This window comes from Pectinophora gossypiella, chromosome 19, assembly GCF_024362695.1.
Source record: "Pectinophora gossypiella chromosome 19, ilPecGoss1.1, whole genome shotgun sequence".
NCBI lineage: Eukaryota > Metazoa > Arthropoda > Insecta > Lepidoptera > Gelechiidae > Pectinophora > Pectinophora gossypiella.
The window spans coordinates 8,417,032-8,437,373 of record NC_065422.1 but is presented as its reverse complement, the minus strand read 5'-3'; the positions used below and the strand labels follow the sequence as shown (position 1 = coordinate 8,437,373).

The 20,342-nt window shown below is 37.7% G+C and overlaps 1 protein-coding gene across 1 annotated transcript in view; it reads left to right on the top strand.

Annotated features, from left to right (window-relative positions):
- The first annotated feature begins 210 nt into the window (after positions 1-210).
- Positions 211-20,342, top strand: part of LOC126375645 (brain tumor protein) — a 626,498-nt gene continuing 606,366 nt past the window's right edge. The window contains exon 1 of the mRNA XM_050022678.1: positions 211-616. The gene's annotated coding sequence lies outside the window, so the exon portion shown is untranslated. The remainder of the gene's footprint in view (positions 617-20,342) is intronic.

The following is a 20,342-nucleotide window of genomic DNA, read 5'->3' as shown; positions in this document are numbered from 1 at the left end:
TTCATAGTTCTGCTAAAATCCGCTGGCAGCCGCTACGCTGGGAGGAAAAGGGAAAACGCTCTGAAGATTATTCAGAGGCACTGAGCGAGAAAGAGACGAAACTAATTTTCCAGTTGCGTTTTCCGCTTGAAGCGCTTGCCGGCCGTTCAACGCTACCGAGTCGGCTGTTTTGTTTTTTTCGTTCACTCCGCTCAGTATTGGCCGCGCCATCGAGGCGTACGTTTTATCCGTTCCACTGGCAAGCAGTCGGAAACTGATAAAATACGTTGCGAATATACCCAAATATCACCCTTATGTCTGTGTTTACTCATCAAAAACAATAATCAATCGCTCGGATAGCTCTGAGACAACTTCAAAGCGTTCTTCCTCTTTGTTTTATCTTTATTTTTTCTTTTCTGTTCCTTTATTTTCGCCGGGAAAACGCCGGGTGTAAAATTGTGTGGATACGCAGTAACTTGTAGTGCTTGTGTAAGTAACGTTCAGTGACGGTTCGGACAAAGAAATTTTGTTAGACAACATCGTTTTTTGTGTGTTTGTTTTGGTATTTTTGTTGGTTTTTGTCCGACGGAGGTGTGGTTAACTGTCACGTGGAAATCGATCGCCCGGCTTTTCTGAGGTGAGTGGATTCTCCCATAATTCAAATGTCAATTCGCATTCCATTTTTTTAAGTTCTTTATATTATTTATCGTTAGTAAAGTGAAGGCACCAAAAAGTTTTGTTTATTCTTTGTGTTTATTTACGGCCAGTGCCCGAATGTTGTTGTTGTTTGGTTTTGTCGAGTTTGTACATTCGAAAGCGCAGTTCGGCAGGAAAAAAGTAGAGATAAGTGCGCTATGGGCTTCCGTACGATAAACAGCTGTGTTCGCAGACTCGGGTGAACGTTTGAGTGACGTAATGTTTTCTCGCAAATGTAGTCGTTGCCACGCGCCGCTTACTCTGAACTAGGGTATACGATACATTCATTGCCTAACATCATGTACTTTCTGTACAAGAGTCGTATCAAACGATGCATTGTTGGTATGGGGTAACAGGGCGATAGCCGAGATGTTTTTCATTTCAGTGTAGAACATATTTAAGACTCTATTTTGATTAATTAAAATGTTAATAATTTAGAAGTTCTTTATAAATAGATACACCTTAAGCTGTATATACCTACAAAGAGATTTTTTTTATCGAAAACATTTTCTGACACGGATGGAGCTTGAACCCGCAGCTATAGTCATGTCGGGACGAGCTTGTTAACCATTACACCACCTCCTTCTGTCCATGCGAAATTCTTTCGATCCATGTATCGCCATTAAACCGACGCCGACTCTTCTATTACATTACGCGATTACGCATTATGCGTCGCATTGACCTGTAGCCTTACATTAAATGTATGGCAAAATCTTGGTCGGGGTGAGCCCTCAGCGCTCTCCATTCGCCCGGCCAAGTAGGTCATAGTCATAGGTCATTTGCGGAAAATCTGCAATAAGTCACTTAAAAAAAGAAATCTTAGTCCCGTCCACTTGATGTATCGCGTGTTCTAATAGGGTCTTACCAGCCGTAGGCCATATCGCTAGTTATTTACATACATATCAGAAATACCTAACTACTAATACAAACTTGTAAGTGAAGTCAGTAAGGTATTTACCGATGTCATATGATTCTTGTAAGGTTTCTTACATCATATAAGTATAGTCGCAAACACACTTTATTACACTTATACACTTTAGTAAGTAAGTAAAATGTTTATTTTTCATGAGAAATACAGAAAATATGGGTACAATAAAAACCCCACAAAACCAATTCCTCGGTTTGTCTGTGGGAGTGGAGTTCGCTTAATGTTATTATGTTTAAGATACTTAAAGTTAACTTACAGCTAAGAGACCATGTCATATTAACATTTTCGACAAATTGAACGAGAATTGAACTGTAGCTGTCACTAAATGTCAGATATATTAATGCGACAGGGTTCTAAAGTAGATACATGGTATTGCTTATGACTGTATAATGAGATTCCAATGATACATACATAAATTACACGCCTATAATCTCCAACGGTATAGGCTGAGCTACAAGTGATCAGAAGATAAAGTTCTTGCAGCAATATTTGGCATTCAAATAGATAGATGGATATGTTAACCTTTCATATTATTATCATTTAAACAGCCTCCGTGGTCTAGCGGTTAGAGCGTGAGGCTCACCATCTGGAGGTCCGGGTTCTATTCCCGATGGGGACATTATCGAAATGACTTTGTGAGAATGTCCTTTGTTTGGTAATAAGGACTTTTAAGGCTTGAATCACCTGATTGTCTGAAACGTTAAGCCGTTGGTTCCGGGTATTACCCGTAAACACACCTCCACCAACCCGCAGTGGAGTAGCGTCGAGCATGCTCCATACCCTCTCCGGTTGATTGAGAGGAGGCCTGTGCCCAGCATTGGGATGTATATGGGCAGCTTATGTTTTATGATTTTATCATTTAAATAGACAGTGCCGCTAATTCCACTAAACACCATCTAATTTTATTTTAAGTATACGTGTCTTTTTCTTATCCGCAGAAAAGGAAAGGGATAGGTAATCTACGAGCATTTTACGGTACACACGTCAATTTTATGCACAAATTTAAACACTGGCCAATAATCTGACCGAATTAAATTGACAGCACACGTCAAACGGGATACAAACAGCGACATGCCAATTTGATTCCCCCGCGTTTTTTGTACATTCACCCATTCATTTTAAAATTAACAACACTGTCAATCATCCGTCCCTTTTTTTCGGTGGATAAAAAAAAGACAGGTCAACATCATCTCCATGGCATTATCCCGTTATTCACATGGTCCGCTTACCTAACCTGAAGATTTTGACAGGTCCGTTTTTTTACTGAAGCGACTGCCTGTCTAACCTTCCAACCCGCGAAAGGAAAACCAGCCCAATCCAGGTTAGGTCACATACCTCCAAAAATTGCATTTCTCGGGAATGAAGGTTTTCTCGCGATGTTTTCCTTCACCTCTGAGCACGTGATAATCATTTATGAATTCGAAAACAAATTCGACAATCATTGGTTTAGGCCTGTGCTGGATTCGAACCTGCGACCTGAAAGTGAGTGGCAAGTGTTCTGCCAACTGGGCTACCATAGCTAAAAAATGACAGGCATAATATAAAATAAAGTTAGGAAGTGTCTGCAGGAATCAGGGCCATTGCCTCAAACTCATATTGATACTTACATAATATAACATCTGCGGCAAATTACAATAAGACAGTCAAAAAAGGTATCCTAATGAGATAGAGCCCTAGTGTGGCAGTTGCCTGACAGCTCTACCTACATAAACAAGTACATACCTAATTTATTTATCATTGAGATACCTTGGCAACCATTGAGAATGGTTTACGTAACTCACGTAGGTTTTCGTAATACTTATTATTGTATGAAGTAACTTTTAATTGAGCTTATAGCTCGTAAAGTCGAGGTGAAATAAAATTGTTTTTTCTTACATACATACATAAACTCACGCCTATTTCCCATCGGGGTAGGCAGAGACTATAGAATTCCATTTGCTTCGATCCTGACACACTTCTCTTGCTCCACATTCATCAATCGCTCCATACACACACGCCGGTTCAGAGTAGATCGTACTAAACCTTTTCTAAGGTCATCTTCAATTTGGTCAACGTAAGTCTTTCTAGGTTTTCCTCTGTCAACGCTACCATCAACTTTCGCTTTATATACCGCCGTAATCTCAAACATCCCATCAGGCAACGACGCTCTGAGTTGAGATTCGCGCTCACCTGGGCACGCTCAGACCAGTAAGGCTAACATGCGAAACGGGACAAATTTTGTCACGGTTGTTTTATCGATTCTGACGATATTATTAAGTCGTTTTGTCTGTTAGTGCTAATATGTAACCCTAAATAAGTCGACGACTTCGAGAAAATTTATTAAAGCTTTTTTTTATTTCTTGGTCCCGGCTATTAGCCGTAAAAACACCTCCACCAACCTGCATTGGAGCAGCGTGGTGGAGTATGCTCCATACCCTCTCCGGTTGATTGAGTGGGACGTATATAGGTTTATGTTTAAATCGATAATTTTAACACGATGTTAGCTCTGCTGGTGTCTTAAATTTTGTGTCAGGTAAGGGACCCATTTGTCCGGCCACATCAAAAAGCCTCATCTTCCTGGTTATGTTAAAAAAATATCCGACGGAGGGATTCTGTACTCTATAACAAGGTAGACAATTGCTATATTCGATAGGCTGATCCCTTGTCATCATAAGGTTCAAAACAACACTCCTGGTGTGCTCAGTGGGCGCAAACGACGGCTTAGAGCATCGGCATGAGGGAAATCGTCGACCACGCCGGCGGGGTCCTGGAGCGTTTGTTGTCGCTGATTGATCGCATATATGTGTAGAGTAGTAACCAGTGGAGTTAAAAAGGCCACATCGAAATAGTTCATCTAAAAAAGCAATATTGCTATTTGACATTTTTATATGCGCTAATGTCAAATAGCAATATTGCTTTTTTAGATGATTCGCTTGGATGTGGCCTTTTTAACCCCCCAGGTCATCAGGAACGTATGAGGCAGGTATAGAAGTCTGTTTATTATAGTAAAGCTCTCTCTCTATTTAAGAGCTGCGCTCTTGTCGGTGGAGTAACCGCCATTCCTCTCTTCTTCCCGCCAAAACCTTCACCTCCCGATACGACACGACCTGCACCTTCTCTTTTATTTGTTTCTTAAATGTTATCCTAGGTCTACCCCTTCCTCTCTTCCCTTCAATTTTTCCTTCTAGATAATGTTTGTTATAAATGAATCGTGTCGTATCAGGTGGCCAATCATATTTCCTCTCCGGTTCTCTATAGTCTTCAATATGGTTCTCTTTTCTTCAACTCTTTCCAGCACTTTTTCATTTGACACCATTTCAGTCCAGCTTATACCTTCCATCCTTCGCCAACACCACATCTCAAACGCTTCCAACCTCTCTCTGTCTCTCTGTATAGTAAAGCATCTCACTATAAATCTACCTTCAGCAGTAATGAATTAAAACATCGCAACAGGGACTACTCACCTGAGGGTAAATCCCTTGTGTCAAGCCCCCAACAAAGGTAAATGGAATTACTAAGTCCCGCTAGTTGGGCAAACTGTGTCGGTTAAGATAAGGAGATAGGTACGAAATGTACGTAACTCAAGGTTTGTCTAACGTAAACTGTTACGTTTTGGGTTTGATGAGCAATTTAACGGTTTAGACTCGATAAGTACATAATATAGTGCTACATAACACCATCATTATCTTGTGTTCTCGAAAGGATAGATGACCATCTCTAGGAAAACCTTAAGGAGTGGAATGGGAACCAACGGCTTAACGTGCCCTCCGTAGCACGGAATCATCGTATTTATTATTAAATGATTATATCTCTCTTCTATCGTGTGGGTTGTCAAGTGGATTACCAACCTCATCAGCCCTGATGTCAGGGTTACTACTGAGCCGCCAAAGGCCCCTGACATGACTCATGTAACGACTACGTACTTACATCGGTAAGTAGTAGACTACGTACTTACCGGGACCAATTGTTAAAAAGAGAACGGTATATAAGATGATTATACATAATAATAAGGTGATTCAAGCCTGCAATGGCCTTACCTAACAAAGGACATCTAACAAGTAATTTCGACAATGTCCTTATCCGAAATCGATCTCGTACCTCCAGATCGTGCGCCCAACGCTCTAACCACTGAACCATTGGAACTAAAGTTTTTGGATTTTATAATAATATTATGAATACTTTATGAATGCATCCCTCGTGGATACCTAAACTTATTAATTTTGACTATATTCAACCGTAATTCGTGCGATTTTCAATCGAATAAATAACAATAACGTCATAGAATGTTCTCTAGTGTAACATTAAATATCGGTGCGACAGTAATAGGCATATTAATTAATGATTTCACTATTTCCCAACTGGGTAGATTTATAAAACGATTATTGTGTTCCGGATAATGTATTTCATTATCCAAAGCCCACCCCTCATCATCTCCCTAGCGTTTTCCCATTTTCACAGGCTCCGCTTACGTAACCAGAAGATTTGACAGCTCCGGTTGTTTACAGGAACGATTGCCTGTCTGTCCTTCCAACCCGCGAAGGCAAGAAAACAGCTCAATACAGGTTAGGTCACATCGGTACCTCCGAAATGCATTTCTCGGGTATGTGGGTTTCCTCACGATGTTTTCCTTCGCCGCTGAGCACGTGATAATCATTTATCGTCCAAACATGAATTCAAAAAACGATTTCGAAATTATAGGTTTATGCCCGTGATGGATTCCAACCTGCGACCTTACAGGAAGAGACAAGCGGTTTTTAAACTGGGCTACCGCGGCTACATTCGATGCATAGCCCTAATAAGTAAAAAAATAGAACGCAAAATGCTTGATAATATCCATCGACATTATGCCGCTGCTTTTTTCTGCCGCGTGGCGAAAAACTCGTAGTGCGCGCCTGGCCTATGAGTATAATCCAGCACAGAAGCTATAAAATAAAATAACTATAAAACATAAGTCAATTATCCAACTTTATGTTATTTTCACTACCTCAGTGTCTTTCGTAACTAACTTTGTTGGGGTCAAAAGGTATATAATATACTTACATCGCAAAATTCACCTTTCGCTTTCTAACTTGTGCGAAAAACATGCTTTTATGAATGCGATTCAGATAAGAATATAAAAGTGTCTAGATGTAGAGTAACAGATTAAGAGTTAATTAATACAATTAATGCTTGTATAAGTGAAGTGATTAGCAGCTGAAATGCTCTGGTATCTAATTTGACTCACAGTTGAGTAATAATTAAGAAATCAATAATCTTGAATGTTTTAATGGTCTTCCACACAAAATGTATCATTGAATCGTAATTTAACAATGACAAAAAATATTCAAAATCAACCATCTTTGGAAATTTTGTGAGTGAATACAAAATAATCCTATATACAGTCGATGTACTAACATAAGTATTTATTCAGGTTTATAAGGTTCATAAAAAGAATGTATCTAGTAATAATAAATTTAAACAATAAATAATCTGCTTGTATAGAATTTGTGGTAATTTTTTAAGAAGTACGGATAAAATAATTATCAATGGAATAATGGAATAACAAAATTCAAATTTGGGACACGTCTTTATTCTGCGAATTAACGGCATCTGACTAGTGCGAAATCGGCCATAGACTATCCCCGTTTAAAATACTGGTAGCTTAGAAACTAAAAGACAGATTATCTCTGATAAATCAAAATCATCGCAGACACAACACATGTCTTCTATAATTAAACATTCTCGTAAGAATATTTCACAAGTGCGATGTAGGCTAATTTGATTGACCAATAATAATTATGATGATCATGTCACGCTGCGTTGTGTGTTTACATAGTGCTTCGTCATTGACTACGAGTGCTTGATTTGTGATGACCCCAGACGATTTCCAGGTCAATATAATATTACGCCACCGGGTCCTCGTCCTGAACCATGTGTCGCGTCATTATGCCGACAATATAGATGAAAAAAACGCAAATACTCCTTAATTCCTTTCATTCTTCTGGACTCTGCGCTGTCTCCCGCCTACCTTGTATAACAATATTTTATGTTTATTTATTTTTTAAGGACATCTAGGGCCCTGTGCCGAGGTTTTGCTTGCAGCTTCTTTTCCCCGGCTATAGAGGTTGTGAGAAGCTGCAGTAGTTTTAGGCGGATGAGACGTTCGTTATGTAAAAATTGACGATTCAAAGTGTAACTATGTTACCTACTGAATAAAGATATTTTTGAATTTGAATTTGGATTTACCTCTCCGACAAGCATTAAGGTCATGATCATCTTTTACGGGGTCTACCTCGACTTGGATTTGGTGGGTGGACCAGGTCAAGCAGGTGGTCAAGACCAAAGAGCTGTACATATGGCACAGGCCTGATCCCAGTGGAGAAAGATTACATATAATCACGGTCCTCAGCAGTGAGCGACCTCGCCTTCTGTACCAGTATTGAGGTACCCAGTGAGTAACAACTCGTGCCCATCGCTCTGAACTCTGAAGAAAAACAAATGAACTCCGTCGAAGTCAAAATTGTCCGACCTTTGTTTTAAAATGTACAAAAGCTATTTCCTTTCCACTTTCCAATGATCTTCAGCTGTTTTCAAATGTGGGGCACACTATTACACCCGAGCTCGAAGTGGTCATAAGCGCAAACACCGATAAGAGGATAAAATGGAATAACACCGGCGTTATCTGGATAAACATTGTAATGCCTTCGCTTCCTTGAACAGGTCAAGAGGCACTCTTTTAAGTATTATACTCCTCATAAAGCGAACGTCATATTCGATTAACTTAAAAGCGCAATGTAAGTGACGGATGTATGTAGTGTGCGTACTTACTAGAGCCCTTCTTCCTTCTCTTGTAAGGGTTGTGGTTGTGAGGTTGATGACCGACCTCAACAACCTTGGTGTCAGGGTTATTATTGACCCGCCAAAGACCGTTGACGTGATTCAAGTAACGACTACTTACTTACTACTTACTATCAGTAAGTACACCAGTGGATGAGCGTTAGGCTCACGATCTCGAGGTCCCAGACTCTAATCCCGGTGGGGAAACATAACAAAAATCCCTTTGTGAGCTGGGTTTGGTTAGAACACTGCAGGCTGATCACCCGATTGTCCGAAAGTAAGATGAACCGTGTTCGCAAGCCACGTTAAGCCGTTGGTTCCGGTTACTACTTACTGATATAAGTACGTAATCGATACATGAGTCATGACAGGGGCGACTCAATAATAGGGCTGACACCAGGGTTGATGAGGTTGGTAAACTACTATAAAGGGTGTTAGTGACATCATAACGAATACCGAGGGGGATGGTCCAAACCATGATTCTGATTTAATATCAAGTCGAATTTTCCGTCACAGACACAGAATTCATGACATGATTTCTTTTTGTGCTTTATTAAATTATTTTAAATTCTAGATTAGCGATGGAAAATTCCACTTGATATTAACTCAGAATAATGAGCTGAATCATCCCTCAACGTTTTCGTTACGACGTCACTAACATCCTGCATAACCCACACGATAGAAGAGGACTTAGTTAAAATACGATACATAATACAAACCAAACAAAGACAAAAGTGACCATTCAATCTGTATTCTTATCCGAAGTTCGTATCTAACATTCATTAATGTCTTAGCTCTTGAGGTAGCTAGAAACAATAGGTATTTAGGTCGGCATCTCAATTCAGCTGTTAGAGGTAATGTTGCAATTGCAAAGGTTACTACAATCGTGGTGAGAGGTTCCTCGCGTTGCATACAGCGGAAGGCTGCAAGGCTGTGCTGTACTGTGGCTGATTGTTATGTCATGTTTTAATTCAAATTTTTATGGATCTGTGCAAGGACTGTTACTGAGTCAGTTATTAGTATATTACCTTCACAGTACAAAAATAATACGTAGGTTTAAATAACCATAATTTATGTATTCTTCATGTCTGAAGTGAAACTTTATTATTGGTTTTACACTAATATTATTGAGTACCTTGGTGTTGAATGGAAGTTTTTTTTTTTTTTGACGTGACTTATTGTAGATTTGCCGCAGATGGCATTAGCTACTTGGCCGTACAAATGGGGAGCGCTGAAGGCTTTAACCCGGTACATGTTTAAGACAGGGTGCCCAGTTGGGCGCGAACGTCGGCTCAGGGCGTCGTCTGAGAGGAAAAATATTTTAAAGAATTAATCGACCCTAGTGGGTCGCTGATTGAGGGAAATCGTCGACTACGCCGGCGTTTTCGGTATCGGGGTCCTTAAGTGTTTGGTGTCGCGAGCTGATTGGCTACTTCTATGGCTAGAGTAATCGGGTCGTCGGGATCGTATATTACGTCCTTCCATGAAAGTTTGTGGGGGTGAGGTAAACCTGTGAATAATAATGGTCTGCGGGGAAGGAAAACATAATGAGGAACCAGAGAAGTGCGTTTCGGGGGTATGTGATGTGTGTATTGGGCCGGTTTGCCCTTCGCGGGTTGGAAGGTCAGATAGGCAGTCGATTCCGTAAAAAAACTAGACCTGGTAAAATGAGATAACGCTACGGAGATGATGTTTAGTTTGCGAGAGATCAGTAATTTCCGACGTCGGAACAAAGTTCTATGATGCACTATATATACTTACCTCTGCAACAAAGTAAGTAAATACAATATACGAGTAACTCAATGCAGATGTTATTAGACATACTAAGTACCGCGTTACACGAACTCAAATGAAGCAAAAAATCCAGGTCAATAGGATCATTTGTCAGCGACCTTCAAGAGCTAGTAATCGAATGGATTGCACGGTGATTTACTGATACTTCCATAATTACGAGCTCTAACTTCCCGTGGTACCTCACGCATTAAGACCTGGGCTCAGTTTGCGAGGGTTCGGTGATTTGCAGCACGGAATAAAAAAAAGAGGATGGAAAGGCCCTAACGCGCATTTCAACCCCGCTCTCTTTTACTACTACTCCTGCAAACAGCCTCCGTGGTCCAGTGGATGAGCGTTGGGCTCACGATCCGGAGGCCCCGGGTTCGAATCCCGGTGGGGACATATCACAAAAATCACTTTGTGATCCCTAGTTTGGTTAGGACATTACAGGCTGATCACCTGATTATCCGAAAGTAAGATGATCCGTGCTTCGGAAGGTACGTTAAATCGTTGGTCCCGGTAACTACTTATTGATGTAAGTATGTAGTCGTTACATGAGTCATGTCAGGGGCCTTTAGCGGCTCAATAATAACCCTGACATCAGGGTTTTTACATTTTACATTTGGAGAATCAGGTGATCAGCATGCAATGTCCTAACCAAACTTGGGATCACAAAGTGATTTTTGTGATGTCACCACCGGGATTCGAATCCGGAGCTCCCAGATCGTGAGCCCAACGCTCAACGACTGAAACACGAAGGCCGTTCCTTCTTGGTATTAGATGGGATAAATGCTAGGGAGATGATTCTAATCGCTCTAGCGTTTAGATATGTCTTTTATTCCGGAATCGATTTTGGCCTATATTTATTGGCAGGCATATGCTAATAGCTCTAAACTCAAATCGGAAAGCATTAGGCGGCTTTAAATGACCGAATACTGGTCTAACTACTAACCTAGATTCCTTCACCTTGCTACCTTCATATACAGGGTATTAGTGACATCGTAACGAATACTGAGGGGGATGACTCAAACCATGTTTCTGAGTTAATATCAAGTGGAATTTTCCGTCGCAAAATTCATCTTTTATTTTTTTATTTTTTTTATTATTTTGAATTCTATACTTTTGCGATCGAAAATTCCACTTGATATTAACTCAGAATACTCAGCTAAACCACCCCCCTCATTATTCGTTACGATGTCACTTACACCCCTTACCAGTACTACAGGTAGGCATACAAGTAGGTATGGGTGTTAGTGACACCGTAACGAATACTGAGGGGGATGATTCAGACCATGATTCTGAGTTGATATTAAGTGGAATTTCCTGTTGGAATTTTTTTTTTTATATTTTTTTAAATTATTTTCCGTTCCATACTTTTGCGACGGAAAAATCCACTTGATATCAACTCAGAATCATGGCCTGAATCATCCCTCAAAGTTTTCGTTACGATGTCACTAACACCCTGTTGAGGTGATAATTATGTTGAGGAGGTATGTAGTAAGTACAAAAACCAGGCAAGTAAATACAAAACTCCCTACTGTATTTAATTCCACATTAAGCGCAGTGGAAGCGTTTGTCTCTTATAGCCCCTTTTAGCAGGTATCTAATGGACAAAGGACATTAACTTAAGTCCTAGGTATTGCTTTGAACAGCGGTTCTTGAACGTTTTTTGGCGGCGAGACTCTTTTGCAATTCTACTCAAGCATGTGATGGAACCTTAAATTAAGTATTACGAATGGTATAGTAAGTTAGGTTAGGCATCTGTTACAGTCTCTCTTCTATCGTGTGGGTTGTGAGGTGGATTACCAACCCCATTAACCCTGGTGTCTGTTACAGTGCGAGTACGAGATGAGATCATCTCCTTAGAATTATCCCGTTTTCACAGGGTCCGCTTACCTGAAGATTTGACAGGCCCGGTTTTATACAGAAGCGACTGCCTGCTGACCTTCCAACCCGCGAAGGGAAAACCAGCCCAATACAGGTTAGGTCACATGCCTCTGAAAATGCATTTCTCGGGAATGTGGGTTTCCTCACAATGTTTTCCTTCACCGCTGAGCAAGTGATAATCATTTATGATTCAAACATGAATTCTAAAATAAATAAAAAGATCATTGTAAGTAGGTATTATAATATATTATGAGATTTTATACTCTCTTTCCACTTCTTTAAGTAGGTACTAGTACTAAGTACTGATGATTGATTGGAATGAGTACATTAAAATTTAGCGGCTCATTCTATTTATTTTTTGTTTGTAATTTCGTATTGCCCTTGTATGAAATACAGTATTTGTTGTATTATGTTAATATTAATATTTAACGTGTCTGGGAACTGATATTACGCAGCCAAATTACTAAACGATATAACAATATTTTCCCCGGTTATGCAGGTTGTCAGAAGTTGCAGTAGTTTTAAGTGGATGAGACGTTCGTTATGTAAGAAAAGGACGTGTACCTATGTTACCTACTAAAGATATATTTTGGAATTTTAGACCTTTTATATGCATATGACATCGTACCGAATACTGAAGTGGATGATTCAGACCATGATTCTGAGTGGAGACCTAGTGATATTATCCATCGCAAAAGTAAAGAATTGAAAATAACCCCGATGTTACTAACACCCTGTTATCAGGTCAGGCATTAATCAAAAGTCACAAATCATTTAAACAGTCAGTTGTAGTGGTTTCGGCTGAGTAGATATATCAACAGCATTACCGTCTACGTGTTATTTGAATGGATGACGAAGCTAGTTGATATATGTTTGCGATATGCATCTACGTTGTACACTGGTCATTCACCCAGAACACCGACTTAAACCGGTACGAGCCCGTCCGCGGTCAAAGTTGATATAATGTTTATAGTTTGATTTAGTATATAGTGTTGATTGCTGATTGCAATATGTATCTATTACAATTCACAAGATTAGTACCTATTTTGTTAGTACTTGTATATTTTATGTCGTAAAGTCTGTATATTATAATTTTGTATAAGTAGCTCACATATACTCTGTTAGGGCATACCCCGGACACTTCATACAAACAATCTCGTTTTACACAGACACTACAAATTGACATTATCGCACACCCGCATCTTTGTGTGTGACGTCTGACACCATACGATTCAAGTCTAAACTATGTTCAAGGGGGGTGAGGTAAACCTGGCTCAGACACTGGTGGGGAGCGGAGAGTTGCCGTTCTATACGTAGTATTATTCCTTATTCTATGGTACATATAAGAAGACAGAACGAGCTCCACGGTTCTTTATGAACCTTAATAAATATTCTCTTTATTTAGATACATTATGTCATGAAAACCGAAAGTAGTCACTTGTTGTCTCATGATTACCTACCTCTACCCACTCGAATAGGAAGAATGATGAGTTTATGTATGTTTGCATGTGTACATACAAGTAGATTAGACGATGTAAAACATGAATCCACTCAACATGTCGACATTGTGACTCATACAAAACCAAAGTAAGTTATTTCAATAACAGTACAGGAAAACGATTGTTTTATTTTACAGGAAGTATAATTGTGGATCGATGTATTGTGTGACATGTTTTATTATAAAATATTTTGTTGAACAAGACAGTTTGTGTATTTGTAACTGAAGAGTTGTTAGGTTGAAACGAAGAACGATATTTAAAATTTTCTTTAAGAGAAATGATATAAACATTGAGTAATGATCTTACTGTCTATCGTTTGTATCGATTATTGAATTTATTCATAAGAATATCTAGTTTCCATATAATACTAAGTTGTTTTCTTTATATCTTATGGGAAACAGATATGATAGAAGAACGAAATTGAGTTTTATAACTACAAGAAATTTTTCAAATTGGGTAATCTATTTCATGAAATTATTTCGTTAACAAAAAACGTTTTTCAGATTAATTTCTATTTGAAATCTTGCCTTATAACCATCTTATTACAAAAGTTAATGTAACGAGCCCCAAGACAATAATTTACGGTGAGTTAAAATCTATGTAGTACCTGTGTATAAAACGAAAAGGACCGGTCCAGGTATATTACCCTGGGGAACTATGAAGTTACTTTATGGTTATATGAATGAAGTTGATATTACTACACTTTCTTAATCATGCAAATACTTATTATCATGTTACCCACGACTTACTAAAGTTACGAGGCATATATTTTCGTGTTAATAATGTAATAGAGCAATTTAAGTTGGTGATAGATCTACTGACGTACTTACATAATACTCGAGCTATAGAGACAAACAATACCTAATTATAGAGAATTTCTTAACTATTTCATATTTAAAAATTTTTTCTCTATAATTAACTGAAATCATTACCCTACAAAAGGATATGTATATTAATTCAGCATAAATATTTCAAAGTATTATTTAGATTGAAAACTATTATAACTACAGCCTATTTGAGCGCGCAACATGATATTCAGACCTATTTTGTTTGGCTTCTAATTAGAATATGTTTCTGTTTCCGTAAATTATGGTATAATTACTAAAATATCGATGCTTGTAAACATACCATAACGTTTTCGTTTACGTTAGTGTGCCATTTTGATTACACTGATCGATATGGTAATTAGTATGTGCGAAACTAAACACGTTGGTAACAGTACAAACGCGATTGGCAGATAAGCAAATTGTAAATATGGACAAATGCATGTTATCTATTTACATTGTCGTTAACATCAAAAAAATACTTTATCAGTTATGGTTTGTTTAAAATGTATTGTATTTGTGTTAAGGTCAGTGACAGAATGAAATAATGTCATGACAGAATGAAATAATGTCATACTTTTGAATCCTGAAAATAAGTGTTTACTTCATGCGTTAAGCTAAAAATATATATATTTTTTAATTAATAAAAATAAAATCACCTTAAATGTCAATCACATACATTTTTATCACTGTCACTGTCGATTGTGTAAACGTTTGCATCTTGGTTAAGGCCCTGGGTAGGCTGTCGGTATGGTTTCAGTTGGACACCTATTTAGGTATTTTATTCATATAATTTTAATTGAAAGTAAAATTATTCAATGTGATAAAAATTATATCAAGGCGCCAGCATTATGGGTACATTTGGGCTTTTAAAAAATATTTAAGTATATAATTTGTTTTATTTCTAGTTTTGTTTAATCGTTTTAGTTTTATTTAATTTATTTTTTTATTTTTTAGTTTTCAGTTTTTTGTTTGATTACCTATTTCTAGTAGTCTATTTCTTTACCGTTTTGTTTATGGTGTAAATAAATAATGTTTATTTTTGTTGCATTTGAATAATCGAATTCATTTCATTCTTTAAAGACGTCTTGGAGAAATTTCTTTTCTTGACTAAATTTGCTCGTGTAGAGTAGATAAAATATTTTCGTAAGCTCTGAAGGCTCAAAAAGGTGTAATGGTATAAGGTTTAATACATTTTTACCTTTTTATCAAACGTTATTTAAAAATATTCATATTTCTTACAAAATTATCAAAATACACACCTGCAAAAGAAATCCAACTCTTCATAAGTCGAGCAATATTTACGTAGGTACTTTTCAAAATTAAGTACGCTTTCAAAGTTTAATTGATGATTTATTCAGGATTTCATAAACCCATTTTAAAGGATGTTTATTCCGTTCGAAGTTCAACGCTTGCGGGCAAGTTATCCAAGTCAGGTACCCCATGTTAAACGTATTCAAACTTTTATTTACTTAACCACACATCGAACTTGCAACTTTTGAGTTCGCGAGTTCTAAACTCAAGTAAAAGAGAAGGTTTTATCTCAAGTGGGTAAATTTTGAATTTCTAAGCGATGGCAAAGTTGTTTTGTAGCTTACCTACTTTTATGTGAGTGCAAAAATATTGTAGATTAGTTGTTTGTGTTTGTGGTTGGGACTAGTTTCTTGTAAATATTGCTCATTTGTTTCGGCGAACTTTATGTTTTTAATATAAACAAAAACCAGCTGAAAACCTTAGCTGCCAGTTTAATGCACAGAGAGTAATTGATGGATTATTTATTAACAATTGTTACCTTACTACAATGAGCCAGAAAAAATATTCCAAGAAGGATAAGCCCATTACCAGCCCATATTTCCTATACCTAGTCAATAATGTTAAAGATAATCCATTACTTGGCTTGTACGATTATTTTGATTTGTATTAAACGATATTTGTTGGTTTGGGCACATAGAGTGGATGAAGGATAATAGGATTACGAAAGCAGTTTATAACGTCAAGTTTGGTGGTAGGCCTGGCAGAGGAAGACCTAGAAGAACGTACAATCAAAGAGCAAAAGTTCAGTCTCTGAGCCCAGCGAATTATTTGTTAACAGTGGTGAAATTATGAACCATTAGTTGTCATAATTATAACATTTATGTTTTTGTAGGTATTTTCGGTCTATTACAGAAACGATATGTAACCAGGAGGTCTTAAGTGCAACCAGTTAATTTTTTACTATGCAAGAAACTGATTGGACTTTTGCAGCTTACCGTACAGTGACCAATTCTAACATGTCTTTAGAAAAGTTTCATTACGATCTACTCTAAACCGGCGGGCGTGTATGAAACGATTGAATGTGGAGGAAGCAAGAGACGTGTGTCAGGATCGAAGCAAATGGAATGCCATAGTTTCTGGTTACCCCCATGGGAAATAGGGGTGAGTTTATGTATGTATGTATGATAAGCGCTAGTGTTGCCGAAAAATCGATAGTTTTACTATCAATAGTAAACAGCCAAAATCATCTACCCAATCGATAAGCAACGATAGTATCGATACTATCGATAGTTACAAGATGAAAAACTATCGATAGCATCGATACTATCGATAGTATCGATAGCTTGCGCAATATCGAAGAGCGATAGTATCGGTAGTTTTTCATTTCTCAACTATCGACACTATCGATAGTATCAATATTTTTTCAAGTATCGCTTAAAAATAGCAATCGATACTATCGATAGAGTCGATACTATCAATTAATTATCGATACTATCGTTTTTTGGCAAACTATCGATAGTTCGATCGAAAACTATCGATAGGGCGCTATCAAGCGGCAACACTAATAAGCTCATTCTGTGACTTTATTCCTGATCTAGTTAGTAAAAAGAACTATAGCAAATCCGGGTTGGCTTTCGTTTTTTTTACAAACCCCGGTCACGTTCTAACGATGGATCGAATGAAACAGAAAAAACACACATGAATGTCTAAATCTACATTATGCTGATCTTGTTATACGATTGACAATTCTATCAGCTTCGTCGAAAGGTCACATTTGCGTGGGAATAAAGCCACAGTTGCGAAAAAAGTGAAAGTAAGTGAAACTAGAATGTCGCCAAAATTACATTAGGTGTTTATGAGATAATAGATTTGGTTTTACCCCACTTTAAAAAGACCATTAAGTGTTTAGAAAGTATTTTGTATTATTTATTTGACTCCCATACGTAAAACGCACGTCAGTAATCCCTAACGGGGTAGGCAGAGCGCCCCAGAGAGAACACAATCCTACCGTCTGTTTCTACGTACCCCGGAAGATAAGCAGCTAAACGTACTATGTGGTTTAATCCAATGTAGAAAAGTAATTAAAAAACATCCCAATTTATAAAAGGTATACCTATCCAAGTACAAGTACTGGTTTTGATTTTGTAATAATATTCAAAAAAAAGTCATCATCATCAATTTAAGAGCCACGCTCTAGTCGGTGTAGCATTTTCCATTCCAGTCTATCAAAGGCCAATTCCTTGACTTCCCTATAAGACACGACGTTAACCTTTTCTTTAATCTGTTCCATGTAAGCTCTTCTTGGTCTTCCCCTTCCTCTCTTTCCTTCTATGATGTTTTTTAAATTCGTCGTGTCTTATTAGGTGTCCAATCATCTTGCCTCTTCTATCCTCAATAATTCTCAGTATTTGTCTTTTTTCCCTTACTCTTACTAGCACTTCCTCATTTGTAACCCTTTCTGTCCAACTTATAAAAAAAATTGTAGTCATAAATAAAAATAAAAAACTAAATTCAAGAATGGAATTTAAACACTTTAATTAATAAATTATATCAAATGGTAAAAAAATGAAAAAAAAAATATATGAAATCCTGATTTTACTAAATAAAGACAGATCAAACGGTTTATTTTTTTCAGTATTACCCAATATTTCTCCACATTGCTCAACTTCAAGTCTTCAAGCGTCTGCTAACATGAGAAGACGCGGCAACCATCGTTACCGCGATCGCTTATAATTAGATCTACGCTACAATTACGAAGTTACGTTTCTGTTACGTGATAAGTTACGTAGTGTCGCAGTGATGGGTAAAGAAACGTGAAGGGATAATGGACGGAGGATTTTTAATTGGAGTTAATTTTATATCCATTACGTTTTACTCTACATCTTCCTTCTTGTTATAATGCTTTTCCTACGCTGCCACTTTTTAGGGCGTCAAGCAAGACAGCAAACAACGATCAAGCTTATAATTTTAAGCATGTTGTAAAAGTCGATAAAGGACCTATGTCTACTTCAAAATGAACCATCTGCCCCGGTAGCGGTAAATGAACCAATAGAATCGCTTCATTTATCGCGTAGCCTATAAGTTAGTCCATTATATCGCCAAGCGCGCGATATGCGTGCAGCATGCCACCGGTGCTGCACGAGTACTTATATCACCTTTATTTTTAATTTTATGCTATTATGTTCCACATATCGTCGCTTTATAGAGAAAACAATATAAACGGCTTTCTTTAAATCACAAAACCTTGAAATAGACATGCTAATTTAACTTACGCCTATTTCCCATCAAGGTTAGCAGAGACTATGGAATTCTATTTACTTCGATCCTGGCACACTTCTCTTGATTCCACACACAAACACGCTAATTTCAATCCAAGTAATTTCGTTTGATTTGGTGTTGAATGCTTCCTTGTATCAATTTTATTACCTCAAACCTCAAGATTGCAGAGTTTAAGTAACAATGATATCTCCTTTAATATTTTTTATATCAATGTCACATAATCAACCCAGATGTATAATACTAGAGCAATTATCACCACCTCCGGGTGGCTAAATGAATAAAAACTCGTTTATAATAATAACATTACACATTGTCTTAGATAATACTCGGTTAAAAGTGGTCCGTGACAATTTATTGATCAATTAGTCTTGATAATAATTAGAAGAAATGTATGAAGTCTAAAAGGTTCGAGTTTCCTTTATTTTCTAGAACGAGACAATAAGAATGCTGAAATAAAATCCTTGTATTTGTCCTAGGTGACTTTTATCGTCTCTTTCTGTGTTTGTGACGTAAAAAAATGTAAGAAGTAGGTATAATAATACTCTTTTAATATGAAAAGACAAAACGAAACTAAACTATTTATCAATTAGAGAAAAGGTAGGGTTGATTTATAGCGCGTGTGGGTGGACATACCACAAAAAATCCTTTGTGATCCCTAGTTTGGTTAGGACATTGCAGGCTGATCACCTGATTATCCTAAAGCAACATGATCCGTGCTTCGGAAGGCACGTTAAGCCGTTGGTCCCGGTTACTACATACTGAAGTAAGTACGTAGTCGTTATATGGGCCACGACAGGGGCCTTTGGCGACTCACTAATAAACCTTTTGGTTGAAGAGGTCGGTCGGTAATCCACCTTACAACCCACACGATAGAAGAAGACATTACGTACCATCATAGCGTCACGCCTGTATTCCTGAAGGGGTAGGCAGAGGTGTATGTTATATAAACCCATTCCTCGCCATTTATGCTTAAGTCTCATATAATAGGGGGCGATTCTATTGCCATTAATCGGGCACAAACCCTGGAAACCCCGTGATATCAACTATTGAACATGAATTCAAACTTATAAATTCGAATTCAGTGATTTAGATTCCATGATAGGATTTGAACTTGAAGGGCTATATTAATATAAAAATAATATTCACTCAATGCGGCTAGTGTTGTGGGCACCTTTGCTCCGGGAACAGTGAGGGGCGGGTTATTTAACGACTAGTTTTTAAGTTTGTATTTGTGACGTATTGTTATATTAATATCAAGATTACATTATAACCTATTTTGTTGATTAAATTTCTATTCTATTCTATCTTATGTCTCACATGAAAACACTCATCATCACTAATTTAAGAGCCACGCTCTTGTCGGTGTAGCATTCTCCATGCTACTTTATAGGGAAAAATAGAGCAGTGGTTTCTTTCTTGCCTTCTGCC